Source organism: Hevea brasiliensis, chromosome 10 (assembly GCF_030052815.1).
Source record: "Hevea brasiliensis isolate MT/VB/25A 57/8 chromosome 10, ASM3005281v1, whole genome shotgun sequence".
In the NCBI taxonomy this organism is placed as follows: domain Eukaryota; kingdom Viridiplantae; phylum Streptophyta; class Magnoliopsida; order Malpighiales; family Euphorbiaceae; genus Hevea; species Hevea brasiliensis.
This window is the reverse complement of record NC_079502.1, coordinates 29,696,198-29,714,105: the sequence shown is the minus strand read 5'-3', so window position 1 is coordinate 29,714,105 and position 17,908 is coordinate 29,696,198. Positions and strand designations below refer to the sequence as shown.

The 17,908-nt window shown below is 37.5% G+C and overlaps 1 non-coding gene across 1 annotated transcript; it reads right to left on the bottom strand.

The window, feature by feature from the left end:
- Window positions 1–897: 897 nt before the first annotated feature.
- LOC131169916 (small nucleolar RNA R71) lies at window positions 898–1,004 on the bottom strand. The gene has a single exon (XR_009140862.1). It is a non-coding gene; the product is annotated as a small nucleolar RNA R71 (small nucleolar RNA).
- Between the last annotated feature and the right edge of the window lie 16,904 nt (window positions 1,005–17,908).

The window sequence follows — 17,908 nt, the reverse complement described above, 5'->3', positions numbered from 1 at the left end:
GATTTCATACTCCAATACCCATCAATTCATTGCTTTAATTTCAAAGATAGTTCAATTTAGTCAACTTTTTATATCAAAAATTCAATCATTAACACAACTCCTCGTGGGAACGATATCTTTTCTATATTACTTGTACGACCCGTGCACTTGCGGTTGGGACACATCAAGTTTTTGGCGCCGTTGCCGAGGAGTTGTTTGTTTAAGATTGAATTCTTGATTATTTTAGTTATTTTTAGTTTTAACTTTGTTATCTTTTCATTTTGTGTTTGTTTGTTCTTTTTCAGGTACTTTTGACCTTTTATGAGAAGTGCTAGAAGCACAAGTGACACATCCTTACTGTTCAATCCTGAAATTGAGAAATTCTGTAAAGCCAACAAGAAAGAAACCAGAAAAAGAAAAGAAGCTTTGAGAGAAACCGAATTAGAAGCAGACATGGCTGATGAAAGAATTAGAATTGGTGGTAATATTGGACATGATCGAAACAATGAAAATGCAGCCCAAGGTGAAGAGGTTGTTAATGCTAATCTGCCTAGGGGAAGTATGATGGATCATGCTTTTCCTCGTTTTGATGACTTGAGAGAGAGCATAGCAAGACCAAGAATTGATGCAAATAGCTACAAGATGGATTTTGGAGTTCTTTAAATGATTCAGAATTCTCAATTTGGAGGACATCCTTCTGAAAATCCACACACACATCTGAAAAAGTTTGCTATGATTTGTGATATGCAAAAACAACCTGGAGTATCTGATGATGCAGCAAGATTGAAGCTATTCCCGTTCTCTTTGAAAGATAGAGCATTGGATTGGCTTGACTCTTTACCTTACAACTCCATCACAAATTGGGAGCAACTCACTGATGCATTTCTTGCACAATATTTTCCACCTGGAAAAACTCAAGAATTGAGGAATCAAATGACAGCTTTCAGACCAAGAGAAGATGAAACTCTTTATGAATCATGGATGAGATGGAAGGAATTAGAGAGACAATGCCCACATCATGCCATTCTGAAATGGATGATAAACCAGAATTTTTACACAAATGTCACTCCTGCAATTAGAGGGATCATTGATGCTCAAACAGGAGGAGAATTTATTATGAAGCATGAAGATAAAGCTTATGAGCTATTGGAGAAAATTGCAAAGAACACTCATCTTTGGAGTAGTCTAAGAGGACCAGCTCCAACTCAAAGGAGGCAAGCTGCTGGAATGTATGATCTTGATCCATTCAACATGATTAATTCAAAGTTTGATGCACTTACAAATGTTTTGGCTAAGAAGATGGAAGATTTGAGTATGTTGGTTAGTTCATCATCATCATCTGAAAGTTCACAACAAGTGGCTTATGCAGAGGGAACTACCAGTTGTGGAGTAGATTATGGAGAACAAGCAGCATATGTTGGTAATTATGGAAACAAGCAAATGGGGAATTCTTATTCTCAAACTTATAATCCAAATTGGAGAAATCATCCCAACTTTTCATGCGGAAATTAGCAAAGTCAAGTTCCAAATCAGAATTTTCAACCACAACAGCAACAAGGAATTCCATATCAACAAAATAGGCAACCATTGCCTAATTTTCAGTAGAAAAATATGAATCCTCCACCAAAACAGCAAGAACAAAGTTCCACCACAGAAGTTTTATTGCAACAGATTCTTGTTAACCAAACTAAGCATGATGAAGAGATGAGAGAGATGAAAGCAAGGTTGGAACAGATGCAGACACATAACAAAATGCTGGAAAATCAGATTGCACAACAAGCATCTTCCTCAAGTACCAAGTCTTTTGGAAAACTTCCAAGTCAACCAGAAAACCCAAGAGAGCAGTGTCAAGCTATTACTTTAAGAAGTGGGAAAGTTGTAGATAACGAGAATAGTGAAAAAAATGAGAAGAGTGAAAATAGTGAGAAGAGAGCAAATGAGAAAGAAATTGATGAGAGTGAAAAACAAGAGAGTGCAGAAAAATGTAAAGAGAAAATTGAAGAGAAGGAAGAGAAGTATATACCTCCAGAACCCTACAAGCCACAACTTCCCTTTCCACAAAGATTCCAAAAAGCCAAGCTTGATAAGCAATTTGGGAAGTTCTTAGAGGTTTTGAAGAAGCTTTACATAAATGTGCCTTTTATTGATGCTCTTTCACAAATGCCCTCTTATGCAAAATTCTTAAAAGAAATTCTCTCAAACAAGAGGAAACTTGAAGACCATGAAACTGTAGCTTTGACAGAAGAATGTAGTGCTATCCTCCAAAGGAAACTTCCTCCAAAGCTCAAGGATCCAGGGAGTTTTTCAATTCCTTGTCACATTGGGGAATCATGTTCTACAAAAGCTTTATGTGATTTAGGGGGCTAGTGTTAGCCTCATGCCCCTCTCCATTTATGAGAAGCTCAATATGGGAGATCTAAAACCAACCCACATTTCTCTTCAGTTAGCTGACAGATCAATTAAGTATCCTGAAGGGATTTTGGAGAATGTGCCTCTGAAGGTTGGGAAGTTCTACATACCTGTTGATTTTGTCATCTTGGACATGGAGGAAGATTCTAATATCCCAATCATCTTGGGAAGACCCTTTCTAGCTACAGCAGGAGCATTGATTGATGTTAAGGGAGAAAAATTGACTCTTAGAGTTGGTGAAGATCAGTTGGTTTTCAACATTAATAACTCTATGAAGAAGAATCACTCTGAAGCTGATACTTGTTTGAGAATTGATATCATTGATGAGCTGGTTGAAGAACACTTCAGAAAGAGATATCCGGAAGATCCACTTGAAAATTGTTTGGTTCATGGAGGAGGCATAGACTATGACAACCCTCATGTGGCTGCATATGCTCAACATTTAGAGGGTAGTCCACCATTCATTTCTGCTCCAGTTTTTCAACTCACACAAAAGGAAAAAGCAGAATCTAAGCAACCATCATTCAAGGAAGAAGATGCACATAAGGTAGAACTTAAGCAACTTCCTTCTCAGCTCAGGTATGAATTTCTTGGCACCAATAACACTTATCCAGTAATTGTAAATGCAAACTTGAGTACTTTAGAGGTTGATAAGTTGTTAAGAGTGTTGAGGCAATTCAGAAAAGTCTTAGGGTACACCATAGATGACATTAAGGGAATAAGCCCACACTTTTGCATGCATAGAATTATTTTGGAAGAAAATTGTAAGCCATCTATTAAACATCAGAGGAGGTTGAACCCAAATATGAAAGAAGTTGTTAAAAAGGAAATTTTGAAGTTGCTTGATGCAGGGATCATATATCCTATCTCAGACAGTACTTGGGTGAGCCCAGTACATGTTGTCCCAAAAAAGGGTGGAATTACAGTAGTCAAAAATGAAAATAATGAATTAATTCCCACCAGAACAGTGACTAGTTGGCGAATGTGCATAGATTACAGAAAACTAAATGTTGCCACTAGAAAAGATCATTTTCCACTTCCCTTCATTGATCAGATGTTAGAAAGATTGGCTAGGCATTCTTATTTTTGCTATTTAGATGGATATTCAGGTTTTTTTCAAATCCCTATCCATCCAAATGATCAAGAGAAAACCACTTTCACTTGTCCATATGGAACCTTTGCTTATAGGAGGAAGCCATTTGGGTTGTGTAATGCACCAGCCACTTTTCAAAGGTGCATGATGGCAATCTTCTCGGATTTCATTGAAGACATAATGGAGGTTTTTATGGATGATTTTTCTGTTTATGGATCTTCATTTGACATATGTTTGGCTAACCTTTCTAAAGTATTGCAGCGATGTGCAGATACTGACCTTGTGTTAAATTGGGAAAAGTGTCATTTCATGGTTCAGGAAGTGATAGTGCTTGGACATTTGGTGTCCAACAGAGGAATAGAGGTTGATAAAGCCAAAGTTGAAGTGATAGAGAAGATGGCTCCTCCTACCAATGTCAAAGGAATTCGAAGTTTTCTAGGACATGCTGGGTTCTACAGACGCTTTATCAAGGATTTTTCTAAAATAGCCAAACCTTTGTCTAATTTGTTGAGTCATGACATACCATTTGTATTTGACCAAGAGTGTTTGGATGCCTTTTGCAGGTTGAAGTAAGCTCTTATCACTGCACCAATCATGCAACCACCTGATTGGAGCCTACCTTTTGAAATTATGTGTGATGCTAGCAACTATGCAATTGGAGCTGTTCTTGGTCAAAGAAAGGACAAAAAGGCTTATGCTATTATTATGCTAGTAGAACACTGGATGAGGCTCAAACAAATTATGCAACAACTGAAAAGGAATTTTTAGCAATTGTCTTTGCATTGGAAAAGTTCAAACCTTACATTATTGACTCAAAGGTGGTTATATTTTCAGATCATGCAGCCATCAGGTATTTGCTCCGTAAAAAAGAGGCTAAACCTAGGCTCATAAGGTGGATTCTGATGCTACAAGAGCTTGATTTGGAGATTAGAGATAAGAAGGGAGCTGAAAATGTAGTTGCTGATAATCTTAGTAGGTTGAAATTGGATGATGAAGAATTGGATGAAATCCCTATTGATGAGTTTTTCTTGGATGAACAACTTTTCTCTCTTGTTGCTAAACTACCTTGGTATGCAGACTTTGTGAATTATCTATCTTGTGGAGTTTTACCTCTAGGAATGACATGGCAACAAAAGAAAAAGTTTTTGCATGAGGTGAAGTTTTATAGATGGGATGATCCTTTACTCTTTAGGAGATGCTGTGATGGTTTAATAAGGAGATGTATTCCTGATGAGGAGACAGAGTATTATGCATCATTGCCATGCTTCTGATTATGGAGGACATTTTGGAATCTCTAAAACAGCTAGTAAAATTTTGCAATCTGGTTTCTTTTGGCCAAATCTTTTTAAGGATGTGAGGAAATTTGTGTTGGAATGTGATAAATGTCAAAGGAGTGGAAATTTGTCAAAAAGAGATCAAATGCCCCTGAATGATATTCTTGAAGTAGAATTATTTGATGTTTAGGAAATAGATTTTATGGGGCCATTTCCTCCTTCATTTGGTAATAGATACATCCTAGTTGGAGTTGACTATGTGTCAAAGTGGGTGGAAGCTATTACAACTCCAACTAATGATGCTAGAGTGGCAGTGAAGTTCTTGAAAAAATTTATCTTGAGTAGATTTGGAGCTCCTAGGGCTATAATTAGTGATGGTGGTTCACATTTTTGTAATAAGCAATTTGAGAGCTTAATGAGGAAGCATGGTGTAGTGCATAAGATAGCTACCCCATACCACCCTCAAACTTCAGGACAAGTTAAAATTTCTAACAGAGAGCTCAAACACATTTTGGAGAAAACAGTGAGCAATTCTCGGAAAGATTGGTCTATCAAACTAGATGATGCTTTATGGGCATATAGGACTGCTTACAAAACCCCTATAGGAACTACTCCCTTTAGGTTGGTGTATGGTAAGTCTTGTCATTTACCTGTGGAGCTAGAACATAGAGCATATTGGGCCATTCGAACCTTGAATTTTGGTCTTAAGCAAGCTGGTGAAAAGAGACTATTGCAACTTAATGAGCTTGAAGAATTGAGGATGGATGCTTATGAAAGTGCCCGTATTTACAAAGAAAGAACCAAAGTTTGGCATGATAAGCATCTTAGAAAAAAAAGAATTCAAAGAGGGTGATCTAGTTTTATTGTTCAACTCAAGATTGAAATTGTTCCCTGGAAAACTTAAATCAAGGTGGACTGGTCCATATAGAGTTTCTAAGGTTTTCCCTTATGGAGCAATTGAAAATTGGAGTGAAAAATCTGGGAATTTTAAGGTCAATGGGCATAGATTGAAACATTACATAACTGGAGACCCGATAAAGGGAGCAAGCTGTTACAAGCTCTCCAATCCCTCACCTCTTTTCAGTGAAATTCATGAAAAGTCCAGCTAAGCACTATAAATTAGCCCTCTTGGGAGGCATCCCAAGTCCTTTTATTTTGCTTTTGCTGATTTACTTTTACTTTCATTACTTTTGTTTTTATCTTGAATCTCCCCAAATTCAATTTTTGACATTGTTGAATTTTGTCCCTTGTAGATGTATTTCAATGAAGAAAGGTTGGTGAACTACTGGGGAGTGATTCTTAACTTGAAAATTTTGTCCTTCAAACTCTCCCAAAAACTGATTGGTTTTTGCTGCATAACCTGTGCAGGAGCTGCTACCTGGTTTATGCAGAGAGGAAAAAAGAAATTCTGCAGCAAGGAAGGATCTGCAGCACCTGTCTTATGTTCTTGGTGAGGTTGGGTGTGTAACTTTTAAGTATTTGTGCTTATAATGTTAATATGGTGGTGAGTGGGTCATCTTTGTAGTTTTGAGCTTATTTGGGTTGTGGATTCAAGGTGGACAAATTGCATTTTCTTGGCATGACTTGGGGAGTTCATCATTTGTGAATAGATGCAACTTTATGCAGGTTTTATTGAGTTTTTAATGTGCTAAATGTTGATTTGCAGAATTTGAGTCAAAATGGCATGGGTCACAAATGCCTTTTATGCAGGATTTACTTTTACAAGCTTGTGTGATCCAATTTTGATGGATTTTGTATATATTGATGTATTTTTGGTGATAATTTCTCATGATTTATGCTTAATAGAATTATATTTCTTCATCCTAGGGTATTTTTCACACTTGCAAATCATTTTCCATTGCAATCTCAATCTTGTTGAATTGTGCATAAGCAACTGCATAGCTTATGCAATCCTGCATAACCACAATTCTTGCCATTTTTCACCTTTATTGCAAGTGCATAAGGAGAGTGCATAGCCTATGCAATTCTGCATAACCTCATTTTGTCAAATTTCATATCTGTCAAAACTTGCATAAGTGAGTGCATGACTTATGCACATTTGCATGACTTCAAATTCTGCATTTTCTCTCTCTGCCGAGACCTGCATAAGCAGAGTGCATAACTTATGCACAATTGCATGACCCGGTTCTCCAAAATCCCACAACCTGCCGAGAGGTGCATAAGCAGAGTGCATGACTTATGCACTTCTGCATAACCACAAACCCTGAAAATCAAAACCCACCGAGGAGTGCATAAGCAGAGTGCATAGCTTATGCACACCTGCATGACCACCAACCCAAAATCCCAAAAGCTGCCGAGAGGTGCATAAGCAGAGTGCATAGCTTATGCACAACTGCATGACCACCCTCCCTGAAGGTCAAAACTTGCCGAAATGTGCATAAGGAAAGTGCATGACTTATGCACTTTTGTATGAGCTATTTCTCTGAAGTCCAAAACAAGTTGAAACATGCATAAGCAGGGTGCATAAGTTATGCACACCCATTAATCCCCTTATGCATTCTTACACAACCAAATCCAAAATTTTCTTCGACTCCCATTTTTCCCACCTCCCGACTTTTCTGTTCATTACCGTCCGTTCACCTCCATTTCTCCTGACATTTTCCCTCTTTCCCTTCTTCTCCACGCTTATTTCCGCCGCCTTAACCCTAATCTCTTCTTGCATTTTTCTTTTCTCCCTCATCTCCTCCATCCTCACCATCGGGAACCATGGAGTCGCCTCCTCACTCTCCTCCAGCTTCTCCTCTCGAGGTCTCGCCATTGTCAATGCGACCTCCTTACCCTAATTCCCCTCCACAAGAAACACCCCCACCACCCTCCACAGCCACCTATAAACGAAAAATCAGGTCGAAATCCACCAGGCCCATGTCCTCTGCACCTCCTCTCTCAAAGCGCAACGAACCACCCACCACCCCAAGGTCATAACGTCCACCCAAAAAGCCAAAAACTTCAGCCTCCACACCCTCTTCCAGCAAAAAGCAATTGTCAGCAACCTCACAGGTCTCAAAACTACCTTGGTCCCTTCCTGATGCAACTCACAAAGCAACATTTAAACGACTTAAGGAAAGGAAGGTGCAACCCACTAGGTATATTTCTGTGGACTCTCTCCAGTCACTTGGTTTATTTGACAATGTGGTTGCCTATCTTGATGGTATGGGTTGGATGGAATTTGTGCACAAGCAAGAAATTGTTTACCCAGCTTTAGTTTTGGAATTTATTTCCTCATTCTCTGCCACCCTGAAATTGCATGATGTAGATTTTAAGCCAACTATGAAATTTAGATGTTTGGGGCAAAATAGAGAGTTATCATTGGATCAATTTCATAGCATTCTTGGTTTTGCAATTGATGGGCTATTTAGAGTGCCATATACAGGGGTAGAGGTAGCAAACAAGGGTATTTGGAATGCTGCTCAATTTTGGAGAATTATCACAAACCAACCTCAGACTTTTTCTGCTGGCAGATCAAAAACCTCTCAAATACTTGACCCTGCACTTAGGTTTATTCATAGGCTGATTGCTAGCACTATTTTGGGTAGAGGGACTAGTTCTGGTGCTGTGGGGAAATCTGAATTATTTATGTTATGGTGTGCATTTCACAAGGTCAAGGTTTCTCCTGGTTATTTCTTTTGTGAGCATGTGCTGCATATTGCCACCAAATCCATAGGTGACATTGTGTTGGGTGGGCTCATAAATCATATAGCCAAGCATTTTGGTTTTAACTCAAGAGCACCCAATACCAAAGACTTGTGGACACCTTATATTTTGATGTCGCACACTTATCCAAAACAGGTTGGTTTGCCACATTCTCGATATTGCACAACCAGCGCAGAATCGAACCCACTGCACAACCGTAAGCCCAACTGTCCCATCACCCCACAAAGACTTCACGAACCTACCCCACCCTCCTACACCGAACCCTCCTCATCCACAACCCTCCTGCATTCAACACTAAAGCCTTATTCACCTATCTTGAAAGGCTTAGTGATGATATATACTTTGTGGATAGGAAGCTTGACACTGGTCTTGATACCCTCAAGGATCGTCATGATCACCTATTTGACCTTGTCATGGAAACCAGGGACAAGCAGAAAGAATTGAAGGAGATGTCAAGAAACTCATGATTTTTCCGGGAATGCCACCTCCACCTCCATCACCTCCTCCAAAGACCATCATTTCGACAAAGACGGATGCAACCAGCCCCTTAGCAACATCTATGGACAAGGGCAAAACAATAGAACTAGATTAGTTTTTGTTTTACTTTTGTTCAAACTTGTAGGACTTTTTCTTTGTACATATGTTTAAACAATTATAGTTTGTTTTGAATTCTGTTAGTTTGTTTTGAATTAGTTTGTTTTGAATTCTGTTTTTCTTAAAGTTCTATTGGATGGCCATTACATTAGTTTTTCATTGATTTTCACTGCCTTTACTGCCCTTTTGTGCATAATTGTCCATATATTGTATATTTTTGCATGCTTCTACTGGTGGTTGCACATTTTTCCTTGCTAATCATCATGCAGCAGCTTTTGAATATACTGCACAGGCTGTGAATTCCCTTATGCAATTATTTTGCATAGCCTGTGCAGCCCTTTATGCCACTTATGCAGAACTGCACAGGCTGTAATTCCCTTATGCAAATGTCCTGCATAGCCTGTGCAGCCCTTATTGCCACTCATGCAGAACCGCACGGCTTATGCACCCTACTTATGCACCTGTTCTGGACAATACTTTCTTCTGCATAACCTGTGCAGCTTCTTATGCATTCCCATTATCTCTTGAATTCTCATCTGCTCTATACTAGGTAACCTTTTCTTTTTTGCTCTTAACATTTCACAATTCCTGGTAATTACTATTTGCTTTAAGTTTTGATAATGCATTGCTTGAGACATTGAGGACAATGTCCAATTTTGAGTTTGGGGGTGCACATTTTGATTTTTGCTTCATTTTTCACATTTTGAGTATAATAGCATCTCATCCCATTCCATTTACATATATTGTAAATATTTTACATATACATCCTTACATACATATACATTACACATTTACACACACATTATACACCACTTAGAATTGTATACATTACACACAATTAGATTTTCTCCATTCAGTTAATGCATTGTTCATTTTTAGGAATCATGCATCATGCATTAAAATCTTTTGCCAAATCCCTTAAGTATTGAAAAATTGCCTATGAGAGTGATTTGACTTACCTTTAGTTGGGTTTGTGGATTGAAAGTTTCCTAAGAGGTGCAAGGTTTTGAAGTGTCTATCCTTTGCCTATATCTTCTTAGCCAAAAAGCCACCCAACTAGTCATTTGGAGATGGAAGTGTTTAGAGGGAATTATTGGATATAAGGTAGTCAAATGATGTCTCACCAATCCTAGAACAAATTTTCTAAACCTTTCAAGGCGAAATACCAGCTTGTACTTGAAGAGAGAAATGATTAGGCATTCTTTGATTTAAACCTTCTCATTTTAAACCTTTGGCCCTTTTTCCCAATTAAAATTTACCCTTGCAAACCCCTTTGAGCCTTTTTATCCCTAATTTTTCTTGAAATCCTTATTGTTACCTAGCCAATGAACCAAACACTCCAACCCTTTTCATGAGAATAATTATTTACAACATTAGGTACACATATATAAAAAAAAAAAAAGAAAAGAAAAAAAAATAAATACAATAAAAGGGAGAAGAAATGCTTGTCATCTTGTAAAAAAGTGCTAGTATATGTGCTTTTCACCATTGTCATTCAAAATGAAAGAAATCCACCCAAAGTATTAAAAGAAATGAGTTTGGGGGTGGCAAATTTTAGGGACAAGCATCAAAAGAAAATGCAAAATACAAGTTTAAAGTATCAAAATGTCCCTCCATTTTATGTGTTTTGTAAAATATGCTAGCACTTGACAATCCTCATTGTGTATTTCTCTCTCCCATATATATATATAAAAAAAAAAAAGAAAGAGAAGAGAAAAAGAAAAAAAAATATATAATAAAGGGTACCTTATGTTTCAAAATTGAAAATATTCTCATTCTTTGAATCCTTTTTACCCATCTTTCTTCTTAGCCTCATTTTGAACCCTATGACCCCATTACATCCCTAAAAAGACCTTTGATCTCTTGATAGTACTTGTTACATTAGTGGAGATAGGAGTAGGGAATTTGCCTATGGGATTGGAAAATTATCTATCCATTCATTTAATTCCATCATTCTATATAGAGACACTTTGCCTATTGATTGTCCTAGAATTCCTTTTGAGCATGACTTTCTCTTTTGATTTGTTGGTTTGGGGATTTTGAATGATAATTGACTTGATGGCTAAGCGGTGAAAGCTTGGATAAGCATTAAATTCTTTGCATTTTGAAGGATGGGTATATGGATTGCTGGTATGGCTGAAGGTGTGTTAAGTTACTTTAATAGGTGATTTTCATAGCTCTTTGGATAAGGCACCCCTAAAAATTTTGCATCACATTTTAAAGTTTGCTTGAGGACAAGCAAAAGCTTGAGTTTGGGGGTATTTGATGCATACATTTTGCATAGTCATTTAGGTCTAATTTCATAGCCATTTTATTTTATTATTAGTTATTTTTAGCTAATTTCATTAGTTATTTAGTTAGTTTTTCATAATTGTCAATTTTAGATTAATTTGTAATTTTTACTTTGTTTTGTAGGAAAAATGGTGTTTTTGAAGGACTGAAGAGAAATTTTGCCATTGAGGAGTGACTTCTACAGCCAAAGATGTCAAAAACAAGTTTTCAAGCTGAAATATGCATTGACCAAATTGTGCATAACTTGCTGCATAAGCTATGCGGATCTGCATAAGGAGAAAAATCACTGTTCCAATACCTACCGAAATATGCATAAGGAGACTGCATAGCTTATGCACATTCACGCCTCCCTTATGCACTCTCACGGAATTGTGCATAACCTATGCACCAAGTCATGCAGTTTCGCATAAGTGAACCAGAAACAGCTGAAAACTGCATAAGGGACTGCATGACTTATGCAGTCCACTTATGTAGTCCCATAAATGCAGTCCACTTATGCAGTCCCATAAAGAGTTCATTAATGAGCTGGCAGAAGATTCCCTCAGAAAATCCCTCCTCAAACACACTATTTTAGGGCTCCATGTCAGAAAATGTTATAAATAGTCCCATTTCCCATTTTAGAAAGGGAGACAAGAGGGGGAGACAAGGAGCAGAAAAGAAAAGGAAGAGGGGAGGCAGCAGCTGAAGAGTCATTTTCACCTTCCACACCATTTTCAACCAAGATTTGCAGATTTCTTTCTTTCCTTACATTTCTAGTGCTTAGTTTCTTGTTTCTTAGCTTAGATTAAAGCTTTATTTCCATTTAAACTCAATATATCTTGTAAGCATTATGGGTAGTGAGTAGTTTACATTTGATTCTGGAGTAAGGGTTGTAATATTTGAGATATTTTGTGGATTTTGATTGGGTAATCCATATTTTGTGGTCTTAATGAGTTTTATTCATTTCTTGTGTGCTTAATGACATGCTTAGTGTAGGATCCCATTAAGTGATGTTCTTAATCCATGGTTGAGGCACCGAAAGGAGAAGGCCTTGTGATAGATAATCAAGGAATTGGACTTAATTAACTTAGATCTAGAAATAGACTAAGGATTAAGAAGATTCACAGATTGATTAAAGAACTTAATGGGTCTTAATTAACTCTAACTCCACGAAAGTAGGATTAGTTTGATTAAGGCACTCTTTGTCTCACTCGAAAGGGTATTCAAAGGATTTAAGAATTAATCTCCTTAACACCCGTAAGTTTCACAAGATTGGATAACCAATTTAAAATCCCAAAATAGCTCGAATATGAAACCCCGAACTCCGGAATCACCTTTTTATCATTGATAATTTCCAATTGAATTTAATTGCTTGCCATTTTAAAATCTTGCCATATTTGAATTTGCTTATTTTAATTTGACGCAAATTTAGTTTAATCATTACATTGTTGAATAGATTATTAATTTTGCACATATAGATTTCATACTCCAATACCCATCAATTCATTGCTTTAATTTCAAAGATAGTTTAATTTAGTCAACTTTTTATATAAAAAATTCAATCATTAACACAACTCCTCGTGGGAACGATATCTTTTCTATATTACTTGTACGACCCGTGAACTTGCGGTTGGGACACATCATAGTCCATGATCATGCCTTTTACTTTTCCATTTTGATGAATGTATGTATGAGTTGTGTATATTCATGATGTGTATGAGATATGCATGCAAAATGGTTCATGTGTGAAGTGAGACCAAATAGTAACTAGGTCAGCTAAGGAAATCTTCCAATAAAATGATTAAGTTGGTAATGGTGTAATTTTGCAAATTGCATCATAGTTGTAACATCCTCACTGTAGCAATTCCGTACATTCTATTGTTCTGGTGACCGGTGTCGGTCCAAAAAGCTAGAACGTCTAGAAAAATATTTAGAATGGAGTGAGGAGTCATAAATAACTCAAATATTAATAAGAAAAATTTAGAAAAATTTTAAAAATAAAATACAAGCAAGTTAAATGAGGCGGTGCTCTAGCGATGGCTAACTCAGTGAGAAGTTGCGATTTTCACAGCTAGGAGCCCTAAAGCCAGGAGAAAATTCATAAAATAATTTTTGAAACTCCAGAGAAGAGTCATTGAGGTTTCGATGGCATTAGAATGACAAGAAAATGTTTAGAAAAATTTTTCAATCGGTACAGACAATTTTGGCTCAATAAGCCAAACGGAGGGCATTTTGGTCATTTCGTCTTTGGAGATGATTTTTGACCGACTTGTCCAGTTAAGTAAATAATTATTATAACATAAAATGTGACTAAATATTGTTAAAAATTGAATTGAAAATGAGTAGAAAAGAAAAGAAAAGAAAAATGAAAGAAATTGGGAATTATGACATCACATGATTTCATTAACATGCCCCCACCTAATCACAATTTGACAAATTAAATAAAGAGATAAAAATGAGATAAAAACAAAGACCAAACAACCATCTTCCTCATTTTTCTTCTCATTATCGGAAATCTCTCATCTCTCTCTTCCATGAAAAAAATTTCTTCATCTCTCTTAATTTTCATTGATTTCCCTCCATAAAACCCTAGACCTCTTTCATTAAAACTTGTCTACACTACTTGGGAAGGTTTTTAGCTGCCAAGAAAACCAAAGAAAGTGAAGGAAATTGAAGGGAAAATTCTGCCCTCCTAAGGTTAGTGCTAACTCTTAAATTTCTCTTTTTATTCCATGTTAGGAAGTTCAAGTGAATGAGAAATTGTTAAGAAATTGAATAAAAAACTTATGTAGGAGTATGTATGAATTGTGGCAGCCAAGAGAGGGTTAGGGTTTTGATGGTTTAATTGCAATTAAGTTTGTATATTAATGTCAATTAATGTATACATATGAATTGGAGTTGAATGGAGTTGAATCTTTTTGAGTTTGTATGAGAATGAGATTTGATCAATTAGGGTTAGTATGAAAATTGGAGATATTGTGTTTGAATGGTTAATTGGAGTTCTAATGGTCAATTAGTGATCATTTATGAAGTTTGACCCTAAATTGGAAGTAACTGTGGCCTTGAAATTGAAAGTGGTATGCTGCCCCCATTGTGCCAGAATACTAGACTTGAGTCTAGTGTATTCCTAGGTTATAACTTGAGCTATGTTACTCCAATTGGTTTAAGGCCAATTGAAAATGAAACTAGACATAAAATGACATAACTTTGATGAAAAAACCTGGCCCAGAAAACCAACCTAAGTTGCCCTAAAAATTGACCTAATCCGAGTGACCAATATCTAGTCCCTGGAAAATGACCAAATGAACAGTATTCATTCATTTAGTCATAACTCAGTGTAGAAAGGTCCAATTGATCTAAATTTTTACCTGTAGAACCTAAGTTGCCCTAAAAATTGACCTAATCCGAGTGACCAATATCTAGTCCCTGGAAAATGACCAAATGAACAGTATTCATTCATTTAGTTATAACTCAGTGTAGAAAGGTCCAATTGATCTAAATTTTTACCTGTAGAAATATGAGACATAGACCTACAACTTTCATGAAGAAAATAAGCCCAAATTTTGACCATAACATATCCAAAAACTGACCTGCAATCAGTATACAAAAACTGCAGAATTGATTCTGCCCAGAAATTCTGGAAAAATTACAGTCCGGCCAGTTATGGTGTTTAGGCTATAATTTAAGCTACAAAACTCTAAATGGAGTGATTCAAAAAAGGAAATTAAACTAGATACATAAAGGAACAACTTTCATGAAGAAAGATTAGCCAAATTCTCACTTTAGCATAGACCAATGAAACAGTAAACATAGGACATAAAAACTGAAAATTTGGAAATACTTTTAGAAGGCTTTGAATTGCAATTGGCAATCAATGCCAACAAATTTAGAACCCAAAATGTGAGATCTTAGTGCAATTGAAATTAACACACCTATTATATATGAAAAGTCAATAATTTGAGTGAATAGTAATGTATGAATAGTAACCTTAAAGACATAAGAAATAATAAAAGAAATTAAAGAAGTCATTATGAGTAATGTATAAATATATATTCTAATTGGTGAATTAATGACTTAATGAACACCAAAAATCTTGTGAATAAGTAATTGAGACTTATACTCCCAACACCAATGAAATTCATAATATATTAGCAATACAACTTAAAGTATGAAATGTAATTTACATGAATAGATTGTTGAATGTATAAATGAGATAAAAGTGTCATTTGGGATTTAGGTTCCCATCAAGAGAGAAAGGAAAGATGTTTTGAATGTGAATGGTACATGAGATCAAATGAATGTGAGTTGTAATTAGTATGAATATTACGATGAATGCATAAATTACCTAGAAATGTGAATTTGGAAATTATGCTTCCACTATAAACAAAATCAGAATGCTATAAAAATATAAATGAAAAATATAATGAAATGATGAAACATATAAACTCTTAATGGTACTAATGTGCTCATGTATTGCCTAGACATGTGTGTTGGATTGGATAGATTGGCATGCCAATAGAGTATTGTTTTAGTAGTACTGTGAAAGGCTTTATGCCTGTATCCATGGTTTTATGCCCGCACTCATGGCTTTATGCCCGCACTCATGGCTTTTATGCCCGATTATGTGTTTTCATGGCTTTTTGCCATATTGATTGCATACGTGGTTGACATACTGAGCTTACATGTCCCATGGTATGACGGCCTGAGACACTGCGGTGTCCAGTGCCAATGACCCGTTATCCAATTTAGTCAACTTGTCATAGGCTACTTGGGCAGTCTAATTTATTAAAATAAGTTACGAATATTAGTGTCAACACCATATTTTGGCCGATCCCCCGAAATCAATAAACTCTGAAGTCGATCCCCAACACCAAGTTTCCATGTCATTCAATTCATTTTCGATCCCTCTTTGCCAGCTAATCACACTTCCGATCTCTCTTTATAAGAAATCAAACCAGTACTAAGTCTCCATCCTTACCGATCTCTCAAACCAAAGCCAAATCTCCTGGCCAGTCAATTACATTTTCGATCTCTCGTCAAGTGAAACCAAATCCACCTCAGGTCTTCGTGCCACCCAGTCTTATTTCCGATCTCTCTTTTAGATTTTGTGGATAATTGTTTGATAAAGTTAAGGTTTCAATCAGGCTTAATGGTGCTTCCGATCTTAAGTGTTCAAATCAGGTTTCCAGTTTTAATAATAAGTTCCGTTCAGTGTTTGTGCTAGGTTTAGGCCGATCTCATGTTTACAATGCTTTACCGATCTCTCATACATAGATTAATAATTTCTTTCAAGTCATTCTAAGATGTTTAGACAATCAGGCGCTTTCCGATCTCATCCAGTCATTGAACTAAAAAAGAACTTCATTTTATTTCAAATTAAAAATTTATACAAGTCATTCGGCTGGAGGATCACCCCCAGCCTGTTCTACATTTTGTTCACCTCCTCTCTCACCTTCAGCCTCCTCCTCACTATCCTTTTCGTTTTGGGGAGCCAAATCCACCATCCAGGAAAAGTCCTCCTCTGGATAACGCTTCTTGAGTTCGGCCAAAAGGTCCCCATGGGCGTTCACATAAGCACCGGCCTCCCTTGTCGTTGCCTCTTATTCTTTTGCTTTGAGTTCGTCAGTGAGGCGAGTGACATCAGCGGCTCGGAGTGCCCAAACCTCTTCAAGAACATGAGCTTGCTCGGCCAGTTGATCCTCGTAGAATTTCATTTGCCCCTCAATTTTAGCTATATAGTTTTAGGTGGATGAAAGTTGGGATCGGAGGGAAGCTGCTTCATGACCCACCTTCTCGATCTCCTGCCTCATATGGTGAGCCTTCTCCCAGACAATGTGTTGGTTCACCAAACTCTCCACGCTCAGGCTCATAATCCGGGTCAGGATGTCATCGAGACTATTCGGGGACAGCCTATCCCGATCCTCCTGAAGGCAGATGGAGGCCCCCAAGACCTTAGCCAAGCCCGGATTCTCTCGAACTGTGCGGTTCTTCTCTAGTGAGTGGATTAGGACTTGAGCGCCTCGGGAAAGGGTCCTCGCAGGAGGTTGGGAAGGACCCCCTTCCGCACTTGAAGCAACTGGTGGAGGTGGTGGCGGCTCTTCATGTCGCGGAGGAGACCAAACCACTTCTACTTTAGGGATCGGCGGTCCTGAAGGTCGGGACGAGCCTCCCTGTGTCTCCCCTGGATCACGCCTTGGCGTCTGAGAGGCCTCGGCATACTTCATCTCCCGCACCTTTCTGGAGACCTCTCTCTTCAACTTTCAGCTCTCCTTAGAAGCCTCGCCGCTCACCATACCTGCACAAAGGATAAGTCAGTGAGTTCGCTAAGGCCCAGAGATCAGAGATATAGAAAGTACCGAGGCCGAGGTCAAAGAGCTGAAGCCCGCGTTCTTTATCGGTAATCAGCTGCATTGTCCAATGATGCAGTTTGGCCGTCACCGCATCTAAATAGGAGAACTTCTGAGTGGCCGCCTGATCTTTCAACTTCATCACCATTATGCCTTCTTCCCTATTCAGGGTGATGCGCTTCGGAATTAACGGGCCCTGATGCAGCCAACTACGTGGGAAACCCTCAAAACCGCTCGGAACCTTGCTCCTCAGAATGAAAAAGCGATTC